We start from the raw sequence: 24,540 nt of genomic DNA on the forward strand, positions 1-24,540 counted from the left end.
CTCCAGGACATTTTAAAATTGAAATTTTGAAACATAGGATCATTTTTAGTTTTGGAGTTAGATGCTAGTGGAGATTCGTGTCTTCTTACAATTTTTACATTTTGAAGAGAGAGAAAAAAAATCTCAAAAATAATCTAAAAGCACTTCTTTATATAATCCTTAGCAACAAATGGATGAAGTATTTTGTTCAATTTGAGATATCCAGGAGTGGAGCCAAAAGTTAAAAATGGAACTACATGGTAAGCGTAAGAGATACCACAAGCAATACTGAGCAGGTGAGCAACAGGTTGTTCAGGTTTGTGTGGAAGATGCAGCTTCTCTCACATACTAGAATTGTAGGGATTTTAGCATTTGTTTATTTACCTTTTACTACTGTACTGAGAGTGGAATTAATTTTGAGATATTAAGACAAACATGCCAAAATTAATGTGGTTTTCTTGTGTTATATCTCTGACAGATAGTGTAAGAAAATAATACTTGAGATAGATTAGCTGTCTCAGGGCATGCTTCGTCCACAAACAGAGTCAAATTAAAATGCAGCCATCAAAACTCAAAATTTGTAAGCATCCATGAGTAAAACAAAAAAGCTTAATTAAAATCCTGTGTTTTTATGGTTGATTTATTCTCAGAAACCATCTGGGCCTTTTCCACCAAATTTTACCATTGTGTCTCTCTTCTAGCCTGACTGAGTACTGTTCATTGATTCAGTTGCACAAGCATATGTTTAAGTACAGAAGTAGTCTCAAAGGTTTCCTGACTCCTAAAAGTAGTTGTGTGTTTAAACATCTTGCTGAGTGTTTTTACCTCTTTACAAGCTATAGCTATTATTTAGGAAATCCAGCATCTCACAGGAAAATCCTTCTGATCATGTTAAATGGGCTAAATATGAAGGGAATAGATATTTGTTGATCTGGGGGGAAGCATAAATGTTTAGAGCTGAGTAGTGATTGAAGTTAACTTGTCAAGTATACATCTAATAAACCAAAGATTTCATGTACTGGCTCCTTATAAACAAGGAGGAATATTATGTAGGGAAGGCAGCAAAGATAGCCAGTGTGAGGCATGGGGGAAGCTTTGGGATGCAGTGTTACAGCATGTGAAAACTGCACAGACTGGCTTTACTGACCCATAGTAGAAAATGGTGAAGCAACTGGTCACTCTGTTTTCCCATTAAAGCTGTATAAAAACTCACAAAAGCTACATGATTGCTGTAGAAGGGCAAAGCTAATACAAACAGCTCTTTTTTCCCTTCCATCCTACATATAGTAGAAGAGTAAAAAAGTCCTGCCCCACCATGTTAGGCTCTGGGTATTTTCAACTGATGAATTCTTTTGTTGTTGCAAAGCCTAATGACATTTGGATGTTCTTGAGCTCTCCTACAGCCTTCCACTGACTTGGAGATTTAGATACATTTTGACTCCTTGTGTGAAAAATGTCAGGATGTTTCAGGGTAGTAGGATGTCTTCTGCAACTTGCTGTTTTGGCAGAATAGTCAAGGCCATTCCAGCCTAGGGATTTTTGCAGGGTTGTCTGTGTTTGCAAAGGACTGAAGTTGTTGCCTAGGGTGATATCTTCCATGTGCTGGGGAAATTAATGTTGTGATACAGTTCCTCAGTAAGTGTTGGAAGTCCTGGGACTTTCTCATTTAATTCCTTGTCATTTCAAAGCAGTATTAATGCCTTAGGTTTGGTTATGAAGGAGATTGTAAGACTACACAGAATCTTGGCTTTGCTTTAAAGAAGGTAGCTGAACTAAGCAGGAAGATGAATTTCATTGTCCCCAAATCAGATCCTCTAATTTTGTAGGAGTCCTACTACTGGAGTTCTCAGGGAGAAGTTGTTTTCCATGCTCCACCAAAAATTTTAGGCCAGGTCAGTCTTCAGCCAGTATTGAGGACCAGCTAAAGACAGCGATCTGGCCAGCTCAGCATTATCCCTGGGGCCCATAGAGGTTGAAAACCTTCCTTCAAGGTTCTTGGCCCACATGAACCTGACTCTGTTTTTTCTTGCCTTTATCTTCTATCTTCATGCAGAAAACTGTGATATGTGGTATCTAAGGTTGAGTAGATCTAACACATGTTTCTGTGCATAGTATTGCCACCAAATGTACTTTTGATACCTAGTCATTAACTGACAGCTGATAATTGATTTGGCTTCTGGCTCCTATGAAATGAGTCAGCCATTTCATTCTGAGTGGAAAAGAACAGGAAGATATTATCTGTACTATGTAAAATCAAAAGACTTGGACACCAGGTTTTCTATTGATATCTGGAAGACTAGTGTAAGTAAAGTGCTGAATTTAATAAGCAGGCCTATGGTACAGAATATGCCAAATCAATATTCTTAGCAGACTTGCAAAAGAGATATTCATGTACTGCTGCAGCATAGCCTTTTGCCTCCTACCAAGGTAATTATCACTATCAATTACAGTATCTTTCAATATCCATTTTAGTCACTTTTTTAAGACTTTGGAAGGCATCTGTGCATAATGGAAGCATAGAAACCTGTTGAAGAATATCTCTAACTCAGTCTGTGTCTAACACACACTCTGTGTGCTGTGTTCAGGCTGGAGTACACCATCTTTCTCTTGTTATTCTTGTGCAGTAAAGTCTGTAAAGTTTGTTGTTATTTCAGAATGGTACACTGATCTAACTGAAGGTTTTTGAAAATCCTCATGTCAAAGGCCTCCCTGCTTTTGCATAGACTGTTATAAATCTCTTTACTGCTACCAGGGAGGAATCTAAATTGGGATCATCTCATATCTCCCTTGTATAATTCAACACTAGCCCATTATCTTACATATGGGTGATCCATTATAGGTGATCCTTTAATAATATATGTTTTTTGATGTAATGTTACATGACATCATATTTTAAATGCTATGCATTTGTATATATTCAGGAACTAAAATGATTACATTTTTAATGTACTGTTTGTTCACATATTCAGTTTTACGCCCATGTTCGTAGAACTACTCCTTGTTATCCAAACAAAGGATAAGGTTTGTAACCAAAATTTCTCTATATGCAGTAGAATTGGACCTTGATTTTTTAGGGAAGCTGGGTGAATAAGGAGGGAGTATATGTGTGAGTGGATACAGCTTGACAAAGGCATACATGCCTACAAATACAGATAAGTGCCCTTACATAAGGTAGTGTGGTTTCATTTAAGACTACAAAAAATTCCTTATCTTGGTATTTTAATTATGTAACACAGTGAGTGCAAGAAGAAAAAAAAAAAGCAAAAAGAAATTCATTGTGAGAGTGAAACATGGAACAATGAAGAATTTAGAATTGTTGCTGAATGTACTTTATTACATTTAAGCAATCCAGAAAATACTGTTAACAGTCTTGCAGTCCTTCAGCCCTTCATCATTGTTTAAACTGCTCCATTTAAGAGCATATTTCAGTTTTGGCTGAGTAATTCCTATACTTGTGAAAAGATAATACTTTGGGATTTAGTAGGATAAATGTAGTGTTATTAGCAGCAGCAACTGAACCACATTAAATGTATTATGAGACATGTTGTTTCTTTGTAATACTATCTTTCCCACAGAGTCAAATGTGATGAGCCCTCTACAGATGAATAGTAAGAGTCACTTGTAGTTTCAAAGACATTTTAAAACAAAACGGTGAAGGATATTTAGAGAGTGGTACTTTTCTGTTTATAATGCCTTAGAAAAACAATCTTAAGGTGTTAGGGCCAAAGGAAAACTTCAGCTGTTCTGTGGTATAAATCTGGAAATCCAGCAAAGTCCCAGAAGTGCAGACATTCTGTCCCTGTGGCAAATGATTTAGTAATGTAAAGGTATAATTTTAAAAAACACTCAGGGTTGTCTTAATTCTCTCCTACTGCAGTCAACTTTTTTATAGACATAAGTTAAGGCCCAGTCCCTATAGGCTGGTGCTGCAGGAAACCTAAATTTGGCAGCTTTCCTGCAAAATACTGCACACTTAATCCTGCAAGGTCCTTCATGAGTTGTGTATTATTGTATCTGCTTTAGCAGTGGAGAAACTGAACAGTGACGTAAACATGGTGCCAGAGCAAGTCAAGAGACCAATCCAGGATTACATCTCTGGAGTTCTTGCCTTCTAACCCTGGATTAGCTCCACTAATTCCACTCACCTCAACAATAATAGCATGGTGTTCACTGAGGGGTAAGGTGGAAAGAAGAAAATAAGTATTCAGTTCAAGTAGTCCTCAGCTCAACTCATATAAGATGCTTTCAGCTCCTACTTTATTGTGCTTTTCGTGATAGAGGTTTGAGTTTCACACATAGCTGAACTTTACCATTTCCTTTGAAATATTTAAGAGCTAAACAAGGTGGTTTTGGTATCAAGCCACTGTTTCTTTCCCTGTTCTGTCCTGTTATGCTTGTCTACAGTGACAAATATTATCAAGTCTTCAATCTTTCAGATACTTCCCACTCTCTTCCACTCTTTTGTTTTGTTTTTTCAAATAGTATCTGTCTGCCTTCCACATTTCTTCAAAATCTACCTTTTAAGACTCCTCTTTTCTTAACAAGTTCAGTGATCACTTCCAATGATTTCCAATTCATATTTGCAAAACTAGAAATGAAATCAGATAGATTTTTCAACAAGCTAAGATACGGGTATTATCTTTAATGGGCATGGAAGATGGCAGCTGAAACACCAAAATTCACTTTGGTTTGTTTCTGTTCTAGTATCTCTTTGCAAACTCACATTTTTGAGAGAGCACTGGACAAATTACTGGGCAAGTAGATCTGAATTTTTTGTCAAGCACGAATTGCTTTGCAGTTAGGATAATGTAATCTCTCAGCTTCTTTTTTTACTTATTCTTATGTGTGTAGCAAGATTCAGAATAAAAGTGCTTTAAGACAGTTTCTTACTATGTGCTTAAAGGAGCAATTTAGGTGCTAAGAATGGCAGCTATCAGCTCTGTTAGATGCCAGTTTTAGTTTAAGGAGAAGGTGAAGAAGAAGAGAAAATGTATCAGGAATGAACAAATGAAACCAGGGCCAGAGGAGGAGATATTTGATTTCTTTGTTATTTTCTCCTTTCTCCTACTTTGTCTGTTGTCTAATCTCCTGAATTTCCCAAAATAAGAAACAGAGTACTTTCAGAAAGAAAATAGTTGACAGAGATGTTGGATTTTTTGATGTACCTGAATAAATCCATGATGTTCTTGCTTTAAGCTGTCAGGTTGTTCTGTTCATAAAGCAGCATTTCACATTGCATCCTGAAATCTCTATGTATCATAGGACTTTGCTGAAGACTGACACTGCTGTGGATTGTGTTACTGCATTTTAAGAGAATCAATTTTGCTTAAGAGCCCTTTCTTCAGTTATTCTTGAGACAGGGCTGCAACCTTATAGACAAAATGCTGATTTTTGTCAAAGGAAAATATGTTGACAGTCAGCTTTGCCTGAGTATGCTGAACTTGCATATTTTATGTCACTGCAAAGCATAGTTAAAAAAATTGTCTGCATACTTCATAAGTGATAGTAGAAATTGATTAAAGCAATTGATTCTACCCTGTGCAATGAAGTATTTATGGTCATTACAGTAATGTCAAAAAGCACCTGTCAGCTTCAGAAAGGGCATCTGCTGATTTGTTGACAGGCAATTTCAAATTCCCTTTTTACAGAAACTCATATTAAGGGTTTCCTTGAACGATATGATCTTTAACAGATATTTCCTTTTTCCCAGATGCTGAAATGAAGTTTTAGATACATCATATGGTGTTTTCCTGATTTGTTTCAAATCCATGCTGAGAGATGCTGTAACAATCATTCTGTGTAGCAGTGTCTATTATGCTGTCGCTTCCTACCCATGAATGCAGTTATGCACTCATCTGGCTGTTTATCAAAGCTGCACTTACATTCTGCCTCCTGCCCACAGTGTATTCCCTTATATCTGCTTTGTTTAAAAAGCAACAATATTAAAATGTGTTCATTGGCACTTGCTAGATTCTGCATTGGATTATTCAGCAGAGAACTTCAGCGTGTCAGTGTTAAGTAGTTTTCTAACTTTCTCATTTTGGGAAGAGCGACTACAGAGTGGTTAGAGTGACTGTAGAATTGAGGGTGCAACTGCAGGGACTGGACAAAGGGGATGGAAGTCTCATAACCTAACTGCAGGGTTGCTTGCCTGAGTTAGTCTAGAGTAAATTTGCCTTCTCTAGGCCCCTCCTTTAAAGTCTAATGCAGCCTGTTTTAAGGCTGTATTCAGTATTAGGTGTTCAGTGGCCAGGCTTCCTTTGTCAGAAAAACAGATGAGGCACATTTTGTATAATGATGTTTTGTGTTGAGGTAGAGTATGTCCCTGCCTCAAGATGATTCAGACATTTGTTATGTTTTCTAACTTTCTGCTTTTTCTGGGCCATGGGTAGTACAGATTGCTTTTTGTTTCATAGACTTAGCTAATGTGTTTGCAAATTGCAATGAAAGAATCTCGGAAAATTACGCTATACATCAGTTGAGACAGAACAAATGGCTTTTCCCTTCAGACTTCTCCAGTGTGCTATTGGAGTGCAAATCAGTAGTTGTTATGAAGTGGATGAAGTTTGGTCCAGATAAGCTGTATTTCATAGAATCTAATAATCAAAAATTAAGCAAATTTCCTCATGATGGATAGGAAGATTAAATTAAAAGATGGTTTATGTTAACATTTGGCTCTACAAAGAGGGAGAAATACTGCTATGTAGAATACTTAGCTTCATTAGCAAAAGTAGCCCAATTAAAATATTTGCCCATATGGTTTTTTTAAGGATTTCAAATAGATCTTTTTTGAATTTTCCTTGATTCAGAGATGCTAACATTAAATGTGACACATGAGATGGTAATTGCAAGGTAATTATTTGATTTTCACTGAATAGACATTTCCATTAGATTCCTTCTGGCAATGTCTGGCTGAGGAAGTTGATTTTATAGGCAAATACAATATCATGATGTCTTTTCTTCACTCAAATACGTAAGGAACAATAATGATAACTACCTCTTTTAATGTTCCTAGCCATCTGCACATCAACACTGCACTGTCTGACGTGCTACTTTTTGATTAGGCTATCAGATTTGCTGAATGTGGACTTGATGCTTCCCTTTTTTTTTACTGTTACATAGACTTGCAAAACCACCACTTGTCTTTTATCAATATTTTTTTATTAATACCTTTGCATGTAATCTGCAAGGATTGGCAGTTAAGATCTTCTGTCACAGCCCAGAGTGGCACCTGTGATTAATCGGTCTACCTCAATTTCCCAGTCTCTAGGTTTCTGCTTGTAGTTTCAAGATGAAAAAAGTCATGATACTTCAGTTCGCCTTTAGTATTGCAAAATCAGATGCATTTGTCAGGTGTGTGCACATAATGTAAAGAAATGCTTCAAGATATGGAAATTGTATATCTAGATGATGTTATATAATAATGAATTTAGACCCAAATACCAGCAGCTATAGGCTAGTTAAAATTTTCACTGTACTTCTGTAAGTGTGGAGATGAACTTTACAGTAGATACCAGCCCAACCCTATTAGTTGACCAGGGAAGGAAGCCCAGGTGGCCAGGTAGGATGTTACTATGCACCACTAACTATGGAAAGTAGAGTGGCTTAGACACTCTACACTGAGACACCTGTGCTTGGTTAAGAGCTCTGATGACCAAATTCTCTCACTTGCACAGCCAGCCAGGCTGACTGACAACCATTTATCTCGGGGGTATGAGACATTCCTGCTGAACTGTGCAGTTGGTGCTGAGTTGCCTTTGCAGCTTCTGAGAATGAAGGTAGTGCTTGCAGCTGCAGCTTACATACCCACCTCGTACTTTCCACAGGCTGTTGTTACTTGTCACTCAGTGCTCACTCTTGTCATGTAGGTGACCTTTCTTCAGCAAGTTGTAACCTGAGAAGAAACTCCAGTTTGCATTGCTCTTGGCATTCACCTATTTTATACCTGTGCTGTGCATCTGTCCACTATTCTTTTTGATTTAGTTTATTTGTTGGGCTGTGTGTTTAGGCAGAAGTTTAAAATGCTGAAGAACCGGAAAGATCTACTGATTGGTCAATCTGTTACTGTTATTTGAGGACCAGTAATACTGGTCAGTGCATCTCTTAGTGGTTCTATGTACAGCTCCTTCCAGGAGACAGCCCTATAAAAACAGTCACTGAGAAAATAATGTTCTAAAGTACTAAATAAGTACTAAGTACTAAATAAAAAGGATACAATTTTAAACAATTGCCCAAGTTTGGGATTTTGAATAACTGTAAGGAGGTCTAATAATCTTACATGCTGAGGAAGACAGAGAACATGGTATAAGATGAATTTGTTTTTCCAACAGACTTTGGGATGTTTATACAACAGTCTCATAATAGTAATCCATTCTTGTCATATATATTTCAAAGAGAGAAACACCAGTTATTTTTTAACATAAACAATTAGGAGGCTTAAAACATTTTTTTATTTTTTTAGCTAATTGCTCATGATTTTGTCGTTCTAGTCATCTATCCATAAGTTTGTAAAGTATTTCCACCAATTTTAGTATAACTGTTTGCTTGCTCCTGCAGTGTTATGATTAAGTTATTTTAATGCTAAACATAGTAGAGTGATTAGAAACTTTCTTTGGTAATGAAATATTATGTATTGTAACTGAAAAAAAGCATTTAAAATCATCATATATGCTTACTTTATTTAAGGATCCTATTATTAATAAAGTCTAGTACCTCTAGTGCTAGGGGTCAGTGATGTCCAGTTTCATTATTAATTTTGAGGGTTCCATGCTTTATTCCTGTTGACCACAGAAAGGTACAAAATATCATTTCTTCTTGTTAAAAAAAAACGTATATATATTCATTTAAGCTGGTGTCTTTTCATTCTCTTGGTAGTTCAAAGTGTAGTTCAGTGAAATGACGAAGCCGACTGTTATTGTTGGTGTAGTGAAATTGCACATGAAGGTTAAAAATAGTAGTCTTGGGATATGAAGCACCAAGATACTTATAAAAAGGTGAAAGGGAGCAGAGAGCAGTTGCTGGGGAGCAAAAGGGCTTGTTGCATGATGGGTGCAGATCAAGCAACATTAAAATTAATGTAAGAAATCAAGGGCACTAGCTTTAGAAAGTGATGTGACTGTCTCTATAGTATTTGTTTTGCTGCTTACCAGAAATCTGAGCATCATTACTTCTTGGATTAGTACAGGAGGGGGTAGGCAGTAGCTTAATTTTGCCTGTATTTAGACTTGGTGGACTTAAATTTTTGTTGTTGTTGTTGTTGTTTGTTTGGGGGTTTTTTGTAATTTCCATTAGGAGAAAACAACAACTTGAATAAAACTTTCTGTATGGTAGAGAAAAATGTGGGCTGACATTGTACCAGTGGTGTATTATCATCTCTATACATTTTTTGTACCTATCCAGATGAATCACAAAATTATTCTGCTTATAATTTTCTCTTTATCTAAAAAGTTATCTTTGAAGGGATGCATTTAAATGGCCAAGAAATACTGGAGGTGTTGCCACTGTAGATCTCTCTAGGGTAATATAGAAAGAGTATTGAAACAACTCACCCATAGATCTGTCGCTTAATTTGCTGACATGTTGACACTCACTATCAGATTTTATGAGTGAATTGCTTACCCATATTAGTACATTTTTCTGAAGCAGAATTGATAGCTAAATACATAAATAAATAAATAAATACAACCTCTCACACCAGAACAAAAAGATCAGCTGCATTATGTAACATATAATCACTTCCTGCAGTGGATACTGCAGCAGGTTCTTTGGTCCTGTGATAAAAGCAATTAGATTTTGAATCTCCAAACACTGCAGTGTAGCTGAGTGTGTATCTACTAATATAAAGATATGTTATCTTTCTAGGAAGGATTTAGGAGATTGAAAACCTCCATTGTGCTTCTAAATAAGTCTTAGTCTATAGCTGTAACATGCAACTTAAATATGACATCTGAAAACAATTTTGCTAGGAACTATTTTCTTATCATTTCATATAATATGAGATGGTTAGTTATGAAGCAACTTAGGAGAACTGTGTTTCTTTTTTTCTAAAATGTCTCAGAAAATAATTGTAGCTCTATATCTTATTGTCTAGAAAAGCCTGAAAATACTTGGAATGAAAGTTGATGGAATGCCATATTATGAGTGCTGGTTGTTTTAGCTGAAGTCTTGAAAACTTTCACTTAGGAAAATGAAGTTTCACTTGGATTTATGAAGTTTTTATGGCTTTTTATTTTTAGTAAATGTTAGTATTCTCACATGTTCATATTTTCAATTGGAAAATATAAGTTTCGTGTACAGCTTGAAAATTCTACTCTTGTCTAAGAAAATGGCTGAGACATACCCAGCAATCACAAAGCAGGAATGGCAAGCTATGCACTGGGAAGATTCCTACCAGAGCAGCTCCACAGTTACTACATGGCATCAAGTGTCCCTACATTATCTGCTTTAATGGTCTGTCATATGCAAAGATTTCCTGGAAGTCTCTACCACAATTGATATGCATCTGTATTTCTGCCATGTGTGCCATCCCATTTATATAGCAGGACTACAGTAGCTTCACAATGTTAGTAGAAGAGGAGACATATATTGTGCTGGATAGCTTCTGGAGGGAGGAAATGCTATTGTTGCCCCAAATTCTGATACTTCTTTGGCCACATAAGATTCTTAAAACTTCTCAAGATGATTCAGATAACCCATTTGTGACTGTGTTGTCACTGGCTGTATCATCACAATTTTAATAGGTTTTCTTTCTTGAAAAGAGAATATTTTAGTGCCTACTGATTCATATGATTGTTTATTGGTTATGAAGTTATAATGCTGAGGTGTGGAGAATGGATGGTTCTTCTAATATCAAGCAAAGTGTAAGGGTACAGCAGAGGCTGGAAAAGACTTTGGATTGGTAGCAAGAGATCTGAATCCACCAGGACTGTGATCCAAAGAGGGTAACAAGGCATGTTCCAGGCAGTACTGGTAAGAGAAAGAGTCTGAGAAAGGGAGAAGCATCATGCAACTGGGAGAGAAATGCAGGGGCCTTTGAGGATCAGCTGGCACTTGCTGAGGGTTAGGAGCTGCTCTTGCCTGTGTATGAGTTGTGTGTAACAGAAACAGCATATCTGATGGAAGTGTACGGTAATAAGAAAAAATAACAAGGAACAAGAAAACAAGAAAAAGCTAGTCAGGAGTTGAAACACTTGGTTCTGCTAAGAACTGAAATTCTGAGGAGGTTTCGAGGGAGGATCTTTGAACTTCAGGTGGCAGGTAACTCAATACAAGTGAACAGAGGCTGAAAAACAGCTTCATCACTAGTATTGTAAAAGGGATTCCCAGAGACAAATTCCACAATGAACAGAGTCCTTTGCTAAGCAGAGAAACTTGTAGAGCTGAAAACTGTTCACCTTTAAAACATTTGGGTCACAGGGTGGGAATGGCCAAGCCACAGACTGAATGGAAAGAGAAAAGCAGAGACTAAGTCCTGGTTTTGTCTCTAGTGTCCACAATGTTGCTGCACATGCGTTCTAGTAAACTGTATTCTGAAGTACTTAAACATGGTATGTTGAGACCTGGTAAAGGCTTGCAATTTAGTTAATATCTGTAAGCTTAAATGTCTGTTCAAATGACAGCTTTCCTAAACAGGTCCTCTGTCTCTATGTACTGTGTCAAATAAATGCTCATCTGTATCAATGAGAAAGGGAGAATTTCTCCTGCCCCACCAGGAAGTGTGTGGTGTCAGCCACTATCTTCTTCTCATTCTGTCGTTCTAAATTTCTCTCTCGTCTTAGTAAATGACTGTGCCTTGGTTTTATCTTTCATTTTCTGTTTCAATAATTGTTTCCTTTCTATGAGTAAAGACATCCCTCCGTATTTACCCATCTCCACAAATTTCCTCCCGTCCTGGTTTTTCCTTCTAATTTTGGGTGGACATTTGATCTGGTTTGCCATTTCTCTTCTGTATACAGTGACAGCTAATGGCAGGCACACACCTGAGAATTGTTTGGGTTTTTTAAAGCCATAGTTTCTTTTAAAACAAGCTATTTGAGAACTGATGGGTTTATTTTTGTCCAACACCGACTGTGTTAATCACGTTCTGTATAAAGTCTGAGAGGCTTTCCAGCAGTGCTTGGCTTTCCTAGCACTATTTGTTCCCTTATCAGACTGTTCATGAAATTTGCAATAAAAAAGCCAGTAAGTACTTTTTCTCTTCTGGTTTGCTCATTTGCTAGAGAAGTTTTTATTCTTGGTTTTGATTTACAAAATATCAAAGGTTGCAGAGCCTCCTGTCATTCATTGTTCTGCAACTCAGTTGTTTATGCACAGTCACCTCTACCATGAGATGTTCACCTCTTTATCAAATGATCTGTCTTTTTTTTTTTTTTTTTACTCTTTAGTACTGTTCTCCATCATTGCCTATAAGCAAGGAGGAAGGGTGGTGATGTGAGTGGAAAAAGGGCTGTCATCAAACTTATAGTAACTTAGAGCAGTTCTATTTTGGGGGAAGGCAGAGGGGAGGGGAGATTGTGTGTGGAGGTATATTTAAAATTAGTTTCTGTTTTGTTATATTACAGGCTTGAATTCAGTCAGTAATGACCTCAATAGTGCCTGTTTTAATGTAATCCCTGCTTGCTGACTGCTGTTCCAAGAATAAAAATTTAAGCCAGAAGATTTAATGAAATCCTTTGGGATTAATGCTCACTGGGGTAGGGAAATTGCATATCAACCATTTCTCTGTATTCTAACCATACAACTTGGTATTTGAATAGGAAGGTGTCCAAGAGAGAAAACTCTGAGTTCATCAATAATTTAAATTTTTGTTAGTTACAAACCTGGTATTTGGGATTCTGTTGCCATAGCAATCCATCTGGGCCTGAAGAGATAGTGTTTTAAGTGGTGGTTGTATAGAGATTCACAGTGTGTGCTTTAAATCCCTTCTGAAGTAATCCTCAGATCTGTTCTGTGACTTATTTGAGGTTTCAACAAAATCAATGTTACTCACACTAAAAGTTGATGCTGAGCAAATTAAGTCCATAAAATAGTGGAATATACACGATTAAGACTGTAAAGTTCATAATGTATGACAACTTCTTTTTCAATATGTGAAACGATTAATAAATGTGCACAACTGCATTTTTTTCAAAATACATTTAATTTGTTGCACATTATGCAACTGGAAATTATCCAGACTCTGTACTGGTTATTAGCTAATTTAAACTTCATAATCGAATGCTAGCCTCATTTTTCCAGACGTCAGTTCTGTGTTTTACAGGATGTCAGTCTATTCATAATGGACTCCTCCACTTTCAATTAATCTGATTTTCTCTCATAAATAATTCTAAAGCAGAGTATAAAATTTGAATACCCATGAAAATACCCATTTTCACTTCTAAGACTCCTGAGCTTTTGTTTTGAGGATGTGCTGCTAAATTCAGAAGGCTAAGCACAAGATGCTTTTTGGTTGAGGTTTTTGACACATGAGATTTCAAAATGGTTTATTCCAAACCTCCCAGGTACACCACATTAGTGGATGTCCTCAGGTCTGAAAGACAATAAAGTGAGCAAACCTGGGCTAAGTTTGAGTTCTGTCAAAACCAAAACCCTCTTGAAACTGATTTCTAGAGCTCCTATTCCTTCATGACAAAAATGTTGACCAGTTGTGCTCTGGAACTGTCACTGAGCTGTAATGATGATATATTAGCAGCTCTTTATTACTCCAGAGTACAGAGATTCAGTTTGCAAAATTATTCCTCAGTGTTTGAAAGAAGAGAGAGGAGAACAACACTCAAATAACAGCCATATGCTGTACTAATGAATGTTTAGCCCATAATCTGAAACGGATAAAAATTATTTCTTCATGGAGTTTGTAAAAGATCACATCGCTGTTCCTAGCTTTAAAAATAGTAATGGAATTAAGAAACTGCAGATGGCCTAAGATATCTTGAGAAATCTTTTAATTTCCGTGCAACTTCCCTTTCATCTATTGTTTCACTGTTCACAATGAAAAGTGAAACATCTAATAAAAGGGGCTTATTTTTGCCATGATTCTGTGATGCTAAAAATGTTCTTTGTCATCTGTAATAAATGTAAATACACTCTGTTTCTGTATGAGTTAAACAAGAGCTTCCTGAGAATAATTGCAGACTCCCTTCTTTGCAGTGAAGTAACATTTCATTTCATGAGCATGCATATATGCATGTATAATCTTAAATTCAGTGTTGTTGAGTGAACTGGTTTTGTTTTAGAGTTCCAGTCCTGTCCCAGTTTAAGGGACTATTTCCATAATTGGTTACCATAAACTTTACTGGGATCAGAGAATTTAGAATTAGTGAAAAAAGGCTTTGTTTTGCTTACTTTTGCATAACTGTATTCTAACTGAAACAAAAGTTGCAGATTATTTTGTTGACTACTTACCCTGAAATTAAATGCCTTAAAGTATATTCTAGAGATAATGTTTGTTGAATATACATTACACTTCAAAGACATATTGCAAGATGGAGTACATATCAAGATGTGTTTCTGTTGATATTTCCAGTGGTTTCATTAGGAAATGTCTTCCCTTGCAAATATTATTGAAATGAAACCGGAGCCTTGGAAGATACTAGTGCTATGACAGCTGCTATTAGTAGCTCTGAAAATACAGTTGTCACTGCAGGGGACCTCCTGCACTGAAGACCCACAGGAGTCCATAACCAAGGGTGAATGAATTAATCTTCCAACATATCTTATAAAAAATAGTCTGTATTTAATAGTAAGTGATAGAAACAGTTGAATTTCTTTTGTAATGTTTTAATCGTCCTCTAGAAATGCAAATCTTTCCAGTTTATTTTCCTCCTTATATTTTAGCTCTGCAAATCCTTCCAAAGAGTGATGCTATTTAGTGTCCTGGACAACTGTTGAATTTTACTGATTGTTTTTTACTTCTTTATTCCAGATGTGCATTTAATTTTTCATCTCTTTTGGAAACTCAGACTGTGAGCTTCAAAGGAGCCAGGCAGGCTGTCTCTGTTTGCACTCAATTCAGCACTGCACTTGCTCATACTTTTGCTTAAATTTGCTTCTGTAATGCAAACCTATATTTTTATTCAGTTATTTACAATTAATACTATAATAAGCATTTGTCTTTCCTTTCCAATTTCTGTCATTGCAGCAGAAGGAGGTAGTGAACCTCCTGAAAGGCTCAGTAATAATATGACACAGCTTGATACAGACAGCTTAGAGAAAGGGGAAGATTGAGACAGTGTACCACAGAGCAGGTGTGACTCTGTGTTAATTTCTCTGAGGCTTTTGCAGCTACCTCTGCTCAAATGCAAGGTATACACAGGGCCCTAAACCAAAACCCTGTCTCTCAACCCCAGGAGAAGGTGAAGATTAGAGGTTGTTTTAGTGAACACTCTTTCTGAGTGTTTCTGAATTTAAAATCCCTCTGATTGGGAAGACTTGACTTGACAGCAAGAGGCAAAGTTTTGGTTGAACCAGTTCAAGAGAAATTTGAGTACAGTAATTCACATTAGGTCTGTCATGGTCTGTACCAGAACATTTTATACAGCTAATGCAGAGTACCTGGCAATGTAAGGTCTGTTGAGGTATCCACATGAGTTCACATTTGATATGAGTTACAAACTGTGGGAATTAATTTAGTTAGGTTTTACACCAGTGTCTGAATTATTCTAAACCCTTTAAAATAAGATTTCAAATTGTTGACCAGCTAACTGTGCATCATTTTAAGTGTTCAGCTCCTCACTGATGTCTAAGTCATAATTAAATGGGCTCTATGCTAGATAGAAGAGCTGATCCCTATGGTTCAAAAAAGTTTAAAACTTAATAACATTATAGTATTAGATGCTTCTGAATAATGGATTATATAGCCTTTAGCTCCAAACAGTTCTTAATTGTTGCTTAACAGGTTTCTCCAGTAGACTCATGCAAATGAGTGATTTCTGGTATGTCATAAATATTGACAGAACGATAGAGAAAGAAATTTTAATTTCTTACTGAAATAGAAAGGGAAATTAGATTTTATAATTAGTTATAGTTTGAGCCCTGTATTATTTGAGTCTGGAAAGATGGTCTGCTGATTAGAGTGAGATGGTCGATGGAATCATGATTTGCCTTTTTTAAAGGCTGGTGTAAGTGTTGGTGTGCTGTAGTGTGACAGTTTCAGATAACAACATTTTCATTTCCTAGTTGATGTGAAATTAAAAATGCATTTGTCTATCTTGGTAACTATGTATTTGGCTCAGTTTTTTAACTGCATCCAAATTAGTCATCTTCACAATTAATGCCTTCACAGCTAGATTGTGCTTGCCCTTTCACACCTAATGTTGCATTTACTGTAACCCTTATTGCCCAGCAGTCCCAATTTTCTCCCTTCTCTCAAGCAGCCTTTATTAATGAAAATTGTTAATAGTAAAATCGGCAGAGGCAGTATGCTGTGTTCCTTCACATCCTGTGTTGAAACTCACCTCTGTTGTGATGCCTGTAAACTGGCCAAGAAAGGCTAAAGCAGCTGGTGTGCTGTGTTCAGTTCCTACCATACAAATTTCCTGTATGAAACAGCAGGAGTGAGGCATCAAACACCCCTCTGCAGCATGTTCCACTCTCCTCCAGAAATGGTGAGGGAGGCTGTGGCTGTCATTGGAGGCATATGTTCTTTCTTCCTTGACTCCTCAGTCTAATGGGGTAATGCAGCCAAGATCTAATATACCATGAGAATTTGATTTTGACAATAGGATTGCCAGCCTCACAAACGTGAAAGCCTGTCACCTTCCCAGAACTGGGAAGACCTGCAGGTGCCCAGATGAAATTAGGATGCCCAGCTTTTAGTCTGAGGTTTCAAGAGAAACCTCTTAGATTTTTCATCTCTGCTGCTATTGTAGTATCTAAGACTGGAAACTGTTTTTTAAGGAAAAGGGGTGATGTGAATTTTCTCTGCTGGGTGCTTTCACAAAAACCAAAACTAAATCTAAAAATGGCAAACTTCTATAGCACAAATGAAACTAGATAGTTAATTTTAAATAGATGATAAATGCCTGTATTTGTTTTTCTTACAGAAGTGTGGAGTCCTGAATAAACAAGGAGAAGAGAGTTAAGCACACATTCTCTATCGTGAACAGTAAGTGACCAATTTACATATTCTGAAGCTAAACATGACTTGACTTCCTTTTTTAATTTTTTTTATTCTTTCATATTTGCAGTTCTCCTAACAAGTGTAAGAAATTAGTGCAGTGAGCATTTCTGCCTTATATCCAACTTAGTTCCATTTCACAGGGGTAGACTTTTAAAAATGCTATAATCATCTCAGGTAAAGAGGCCCAGGTAGTCCACACAAAGTTTCTTCATTGCTGACCATACTGAGAATATTACATTTTTCTTCACAATAAAAGTGCATCACAATAGAAATTGACAGTACCAAGCTAAAAACAGTATTATGCCAACATTTACTGATGCATGAGATTTTGCAGAAAAACAGATCAATCACTGTCATGAGAACCCTCATGGTCAGTGTAGGATTAGAAGAGTTTTATGTGTTTGTGTTAACCACATAATCAGTAATTGTTCTGAACCACCCCGGTCATAGTTGTGCTGTTCACTGCACCGTCCAACCAATTGCAGAGAATAACTGCAGTGGCCTTTGACAACTGCAGCATTATAAACCACCATAAGTTAAGACCACTTGCTGAGACAAGAAAATGAGCCATGTTTGTGTTGTGGATGATATTACTCACCTTGTCCCTAGAAAAATACCTTAGGCTGCTGGTAAAGTCCCAGTCATGACAAAGCAGAGCACAGACACTGCTTTCACTGCCAATCCAGAGTAGTGTGCCCTGGGAACTGTAGCTGATTATATGGGTGTGCCACATTACTGGGTATTTAACAGGTGGTGGTATCTTCAGAGAACCAGAGCAGGTGGGCTTGTGTTAGCACATTTCTGTTACAGTTCCAACAAAACAGTTCCTCTGTGCTAGGAGCCAATGGAGCCTGCCTTTTTTATGGTAGATAATTGTGGATGGTAAGTAATGTGCAGAGAATATGTGTTTTTAGCACCATTCTACCTCTAGAATATACATTTGACAGTACAAGTCAAGGAGTTTTACTGTTGTATATGAAATCCCTGTATATTTAGCTAGTATGGTGTGTAGAACAGGCTACTTTTGAGTAGAAATAAATCTTAGATATTTCTTGAAAAATAATAAAAATAATACTCTTTGTTGGGAAAGAATGTGTGTAAATCTTAATAGCAGAAAAATACCCATTATATCTCTGGGCAGAAAAGTTTGTCAATGGGCTTTAACATGAAAGGAAATGTGTGTTATTTCACAAATCCAAGGAAAATATAATGCTTATTTGTGAACCTGTGTGGTTATTTGAACTCTGTACTAAACTGTGTTACTGGTGGGCATCTTCTAGATATATACTGGATGATACATAGTACTAAAGAATTCCAGAAAACTTCTCAAAACTCCTATTTATCTATTCCTTTGGATTTTTCCATTTGTTCTTCTACCAGTCATACTTTCCTTTCGTTTTCTCTTCATTCCCTTGTGATTCCTGTGGTTTATATTCCCTACATGCTATCACACCTCTTTTTAACCTTTATCTTTCCATTTTTTGCCACATAGTCAATCTGCTCGAATTTCGTATTTTCTGCTCGTGTCTCCCACACAGGGCATCTCCTCTTACTCTTGGCAGAGCTGCATTGCAGAATTTTTCTGATCTCAGGCAAATTTTGGTATATCTAGTATTAAATAGATACTCTGCAGACCAAGAGCTTTATTGTTGTTGTTGGGTAATAATGCACAGATTAATGCCATATGCCTGTGTTTAAGGAATTCCCAAAGGGTTGCAAAATGTAGTGTAATATGGGTCAGGTCTTGGAATTTTGTTTGATGTGTGGAAGGACACAGTGTAACTTTGGAATTTATTATTTAATGAATGGTATACCTTCGACCTAATAAATTATGCTTTTTGCCCTCTGAATCTGAAGTTTTGGCAGCAGGTGACTGGTAGTTACATAAATAAATACTAGCAATTCCAAGCAATTTTATAATTCAACTGATAAATGCATACAAAAAATCCACAAGTTGTTACAGACCTACTTGTAGAAAATAAATTTCAGTTCTGCAGACTCTGGAAGATCTTCTCCTCAGTTGTGTTTCTGTGTAAGTGGCCAGGCAGCTTTTCAGAATAACATGGATTTATTTGCGTATAGTGAAAAAAAATTAGTCAACTATTACTGGAACTCCTTCACATACAAATTCTCTCTTCTGCTGGCAGAATAGGTTTGACAGGACCTTTTCATATTATCCATCAGTTAATTTTATCAGTTGTGGTATTATGATTATAAACTACAAATGATCTAGCATATAATGAATATATAATTACAGAAATGAAACTCTGCACTGGTTATTGAACATTTGTGATGTGAAATTTATTTAGCACTCTCTTTGGAATATACATGGGAAATTAGAATAATAAAACAGAAATAAAATTACTCTTACCTCTCATCCATCATCAGGGAGAAGCAATCTTACCAGCTTGATCAGGCTGTACATTCTTCCATGGAGGGAAGTTCCTGTACAGTACCTATGGGCCTTCTAACAGCACCCTTGAGTGCTGTGTGTTATTCATACACTAAGTAACCAGTCATTCTTCTGACACTGGGGTTGATAAATTGGAATTGTGTGGTTGTTTCAGAATACCTTTTTTCCTTCAACTTGAATTAAAATCTAAAATTTAAAATATCTGATGCTTAGAGGCAAAAAAAGATTGGACTCCCCACATATAGATAAAATAAAATTTAAATTATTATTGTTCTTATTTTTTTAAATTATAAAAGTTTTAATATATAGTATGTTTTGTGGGTTTTACATGTTGCCACCTTTATTTTATGTGCAAGGACCTTAGTCATTTGTCTCTGGTATTGCAAAAGGTTGCATATATCCTTTGTGGAGCAGGGAAAAAAATCTTGCAACGTGTGATCAAAAAAAGATGTCCATTGTCCTCACATAGTCAGCAGCAATCAAGCTTTGATTTATCAAAGAAGTAGTAAATAATTGGTGGCTGGTTGATAACAGGTTTTTTGTTACTCTTGTTTGATAAAGGCAAGTTCAGGTAATGTGGCGTGAACTGGGAGCTTTCACTAGCATGATGCTGGTACAGGAGAGAGATGGCCACAATCCAGACTCTGCTGTGAGCAGATGAGAGGAGGCTTGGCCTGCTGAAAATTATTGTGTGGGCAGTTTGATTCCATTAGTGTAGAAGAACTAAATTCATATTAGACTTACCAGTACCTCCTGAGCATGCAACATTACCCTTGTTTGCCCTCATATCTATTTCCATAGCTATTAATGGTAATATTTTACCATTTACCATATTATATCTAGAGATATCTAATGTACCAGAGATGAAGTAGCTAAATGAAGGGTTTTTGGTTTTGGAAGGATCCCTTTTGTAGAAGTTGAATTTATGACTATTCAAAAAGAATACTCATATACTGTGGTTCCTGAATATTCTATACTGATCACAATAACCTTCCTTTACATTATTATTTCAACCTTTCATGCAGTGTAGTAATCTAGAAGCAGCATGGAAGTGCCCTTACTTCTTGGTTTTTTCCATTTTGTCACAGATTTTGTCATTGCAAATTAAAATTCATGTGCATACACTGCAGGCTTGGATAAAATTGTTCATTGGAGTGTTTCCACTACCTTAAATCTTTAATGAGGTCTTCCCCTAAATTAGTTTCACTCTTTTTTTTCCCTTCACACAGTGAAAGTATGAACTTCTGGTAAATTATATAGTAACATTTGCATAATGTAAAGGTTGTTTATATTGCCTCTCTTTTGGTTATCATGTCAAGACTATTCAGAGGAGTCTATTCTCTACGGCTTATATGCTTTCAAAATCCTGTGCAGCAAAACTTTATTTTTCTTTTCTTTATTTTTCTTTTCTTTTTATCATTCCTGTATTACAGACACCACTTCGTGTTTTTTAATGTGACATCTCTGACATGGATTTAGATTCTGTACTGCTTTGAGGTATGCTAGTTATGCAGCCTAATTTTGCAAAATGGCTCTGTAGTTGTAGTTCCCTGGGGCTTCAGTTTAGTTGTCATCTATCATTTTAGCACTGTGATTGATTAGTCTCTACTATTTAATTTATCTGCTGCAGCTTCTAAGCTTATTCTTTAATTGGTAAACACATACTTTTCTAGACACATTTTCAAATTATGTGTTTTCTAAGTACCCCAGAAGTCATGTAATCGTGTTTTTCTTAACCATTTGAGCCAGTTAATAGTTTCAATAAATATTGGCTGATACTTCGTCTATTACTGGGATTTTTTTTGAACTGGAAATCTGTGTTATGTTTTTCATTTTTCAGTGTTACTGTATATATATTTATTCTGAAATACTAATGAATTTACCAGCTGCTTTTTCACCCACCAAAAAACTTTACAGGGAATGGGCATCTTTCTTAAGTGTAAGGGCCAAATGGTGGGCTTCTGCTGTGGCAGTAGATTTTAACCACCTTTGCACATTAGGTTTCAAAAGCAAAATATTAATTAGTGTAATTTGCTTGTTGGAATTTCATAAGCCATCTTCAGTCAGTAGGGTTAACATGCCTATTCTCCTCTGTTATGTACTGTGTTCCTGTACTTTGCTATTTTTAAACATCACATTGAATATTGAGTTGGCTATGATTTTAAATCAGACTCTTTCAGAGAAATGTCATTTCCATTTAAAAAAGAGTTGGGGTTTGACTTTAAGTCATACAATGTGTAAACATTGCAGCAGTTCTACACAATAACTGAGACAACTTTCAAGAAGCTACTATAATGAATTGCTTCTATGATCCACATATCAAAGAAATTTTAATGTCATGTTTTCTTTGCTACTGCAGTTTTTATTATGGCTCTGCTTATTTTTTAATGGGAATGTTGATAATTCGTTTAGGTTTTTTTTTTTTACTTTTAGTTACTATCTAATATTTGTGATTAAAATCTCTCAATAAGAAGAATTATACTGTGTCATCATAATGCAGCTTTGCTGACGTTGGTAACTGCTGTTGTAGTCCTGTCTCTAAATACAATCAAACAAAATTAGTAGACATCTGCAATGCTGCATGCTTTTTGGGGCAAAATTTGTGCTCCTTTTTGTGAGAGCAAGCTTTAATCAGTATTTCCCTTTTGTTTCTAATTCTTAATCTCATTGCATAATCCGCTTTTAAAGACAACCAGGTTAGCTTTGGATATCTACCTTAGTAATTCATGGTAGATCACTTCCAGCCCAAATTTCCTACGAGTCTTGGGGATAGCCTGTCCTGTCACTGCTCTTGTCGTGACTTATGCTTTGATTAGGAAATAAGAGGATAGACTTTCTTGTCAACTCTGCTGTTTTGCATTTGTGGTACATGAAGCTTAACTGAAGAAATGACTAATATTGTATAAGTGATTATGAAACCTACAGGAGTTGGTGATCACTAAGGAACATAATTTGGCAGTTTTGGATCCTCTCCAAGTATGACTTTTCAGTGATGATTTCTTTTTTCTTCTTTAAAGTTTCATGCTATAAATCTTACTTTGAAGACATACAGCTGTTCTAACCATCTCCTTTTGACAGCTTTGCTTTTGCAAATGAAACTCATTCAAGAATTTTTTCACAAATGAGAAAAGATACATCTTAGACCTGTTTGCAGTTGTATCTGTAAGTTACAGCTATATTGAAAACATTAATCTGTGAAAATGGGAGGAAAATAGGAAATTCAGTTACTTCTCCATGTAAATGAAAATATTTTGTAAAACCATTAGCACATAAAAATATTTTTTCTGATGTCAGTCTTCTGTGTTTATATTAATATATCTGAATTACATAAAATGGGCACAGTAGAATTCTTCTTGCAGTAAATAACTTTGAAAACATAAAGTTAAAAATTTAATATATTTGGAAGGGCATGATTCCTGAGATTAGGATTTTTAGGTGGGGGGATATCCGTTAGAACAGCTGGAAATTAAGAGTGATTAAGGGTTCTCTGAAGCACATCAAATATATCAGCAGTATATCTGCAGTGTACTGCTATATCTTCAGTTTTACTCTGCAAGCTAAAGTGGCAAAGACATGGTTTTGCTGTGAGAAGACAATGGCTCTGAGAGCAATATTGGTTGTCTTCATACTAGTGACTCTTGTAGCTGTGATAAAAAATGGAACAGTGCTTTCAGCTGAGGGCACAAGTTTTTGAATATGCTGCTCATAAGGCACATAACATTAGGCCGTCTTACTAGTCTGACCAATTACAAAGATTTAGTTAAATTATTAAAAATGCTGAGATTCTGTTTTTTCCATGAGCCATGTACTGGTGAGTTTTTCTTGTTACTGCTCAATTTCTGTGACTGCTTTAGTCCCTCCAAAATCTCAAGGTTTAGAAATGTATTTTTTATTGAAAGGTGAAATTTTCATTCAGTTGCATGGATCCAGGGGCTGAAGTTTCCAAAGACAACTCCCAGACATTTATTACAGAGTCTAGTGATACTGTGTAAAATGCAAGATAGCCTGGAGGTCTCTGCTAGTACTGAACAGTACACTTTGATCTTTCACGTAATAGGTCTCCCAATACCTTTTCATTTCTAACAGAAGTAGTGCCCAGGCTGCTTTTATACCATAAGCCTATTTCACTCATCCTTTTAAGTTGTGATGCCAAGAACATTGGGTTTAGGAAGAAGGATGAGAAAAATTAAATAAGATGTAATTTAGACTGTGAAACCTTAACTATTTTTGATGGTATTTGCTCTTAGAATCATGTATCAGTGGTTGAATCTTTAGTTTAAATGAAATTATTAGCATGGACAGGGTTTATTTGAAATCCAGTTTTACTTTAGGGATAATAATGCTTAAGACTTCAAATTAAACAATTGGTTAATAAACCACTAGGTCTTAAACTGTTGATTGATTTTTCTTTAGGTAACAGGCATTCCTTTTGGAGAGTTACAGCCTGTTTGGCAAGTATGCCAAATGCATAGGTAGGTTTCAAAATGGGCATCACATCTAAACTTTGTAATTTTGTTCTTAGACATTTCCTAAAGAGAATAGAATCAGTATCTTTGATACTGACATTTTTAAAATATTTGTTAGGGTACATTAATGATTTGCTTAAACCCCCTTGAGTAGCTTTTCTTTTCAAAATCGGTGTAGTGGCACACAGTAACTTTCCAGGGGGATTGGAATTCACTCCAGTGGTGAAACTGATAGTGTTGTTAGTGGTGTGAAAAGAATAAGCTCATAGTATTGCAAAGACCTTTAAGAACTACAGAACTTGTGCTGCTGTTACTTATCTTACTCTTTCAGACTCTGAGATTGTTCTGAATATTGATTTGTCAATCAGTTCATGCTTCTTAGAAGGTGCCACTGTGTTTGAGAAGTGTGTTCATTAGTACTTACTGTTTTTGATGCACATTAAAAGAATTTGAGATTATATCTGCAGTTAAGTAACTGCCTTAAAAAAACATTGTCTTACTCGGTGGTTCCTAATCTTGAAAATACCTGTGTAAGACTATGAATAAGTCCTACAAACATGGAACAG

General features: G+C 36.1%; 1 protein-coding gene across 4 annotated transcripts in view; it reads left to right on the forward strand.

Moving 5' to 3' along the window:
* SYT1 (synaptotagmin 1) overlaps positions 1–24,540 on the forward strand; it is a 333,925-nt gene that overhangs the window by 102,646 nt on the left and 206,739 nt on the right. For 3 of the 4 annotated variants that reach the window (XM_079303847.1, XM_079303846.1, XM_079303850.1), the window contains one exon: positions 17,019–17,080. The exons of the other annotated variant lie outside the window; for it this stretch is intronic. The gene's annotated coding sequence lies outside the window, so the exon portion shown is untranslated. The remainder of the gene's footprint in view (positions 1–17,018; positions 17,081–24,540) is intronic. 4 annotated transcript variants of the gene reach the window in all.

The sequence above is a fragment of the Erithacus rubecula genome, assembly GCF_903797595.1.
Source record: "Erithacus rubecula genome assembly, chromosome: 4".
In the NCBI taxonomy this organism is placed as follows: Eukaryota; Metazoa; Chordata; class Aves; order Passeriformes; family Muscicapidae; genus Erithacus; species Erithacus rubecula.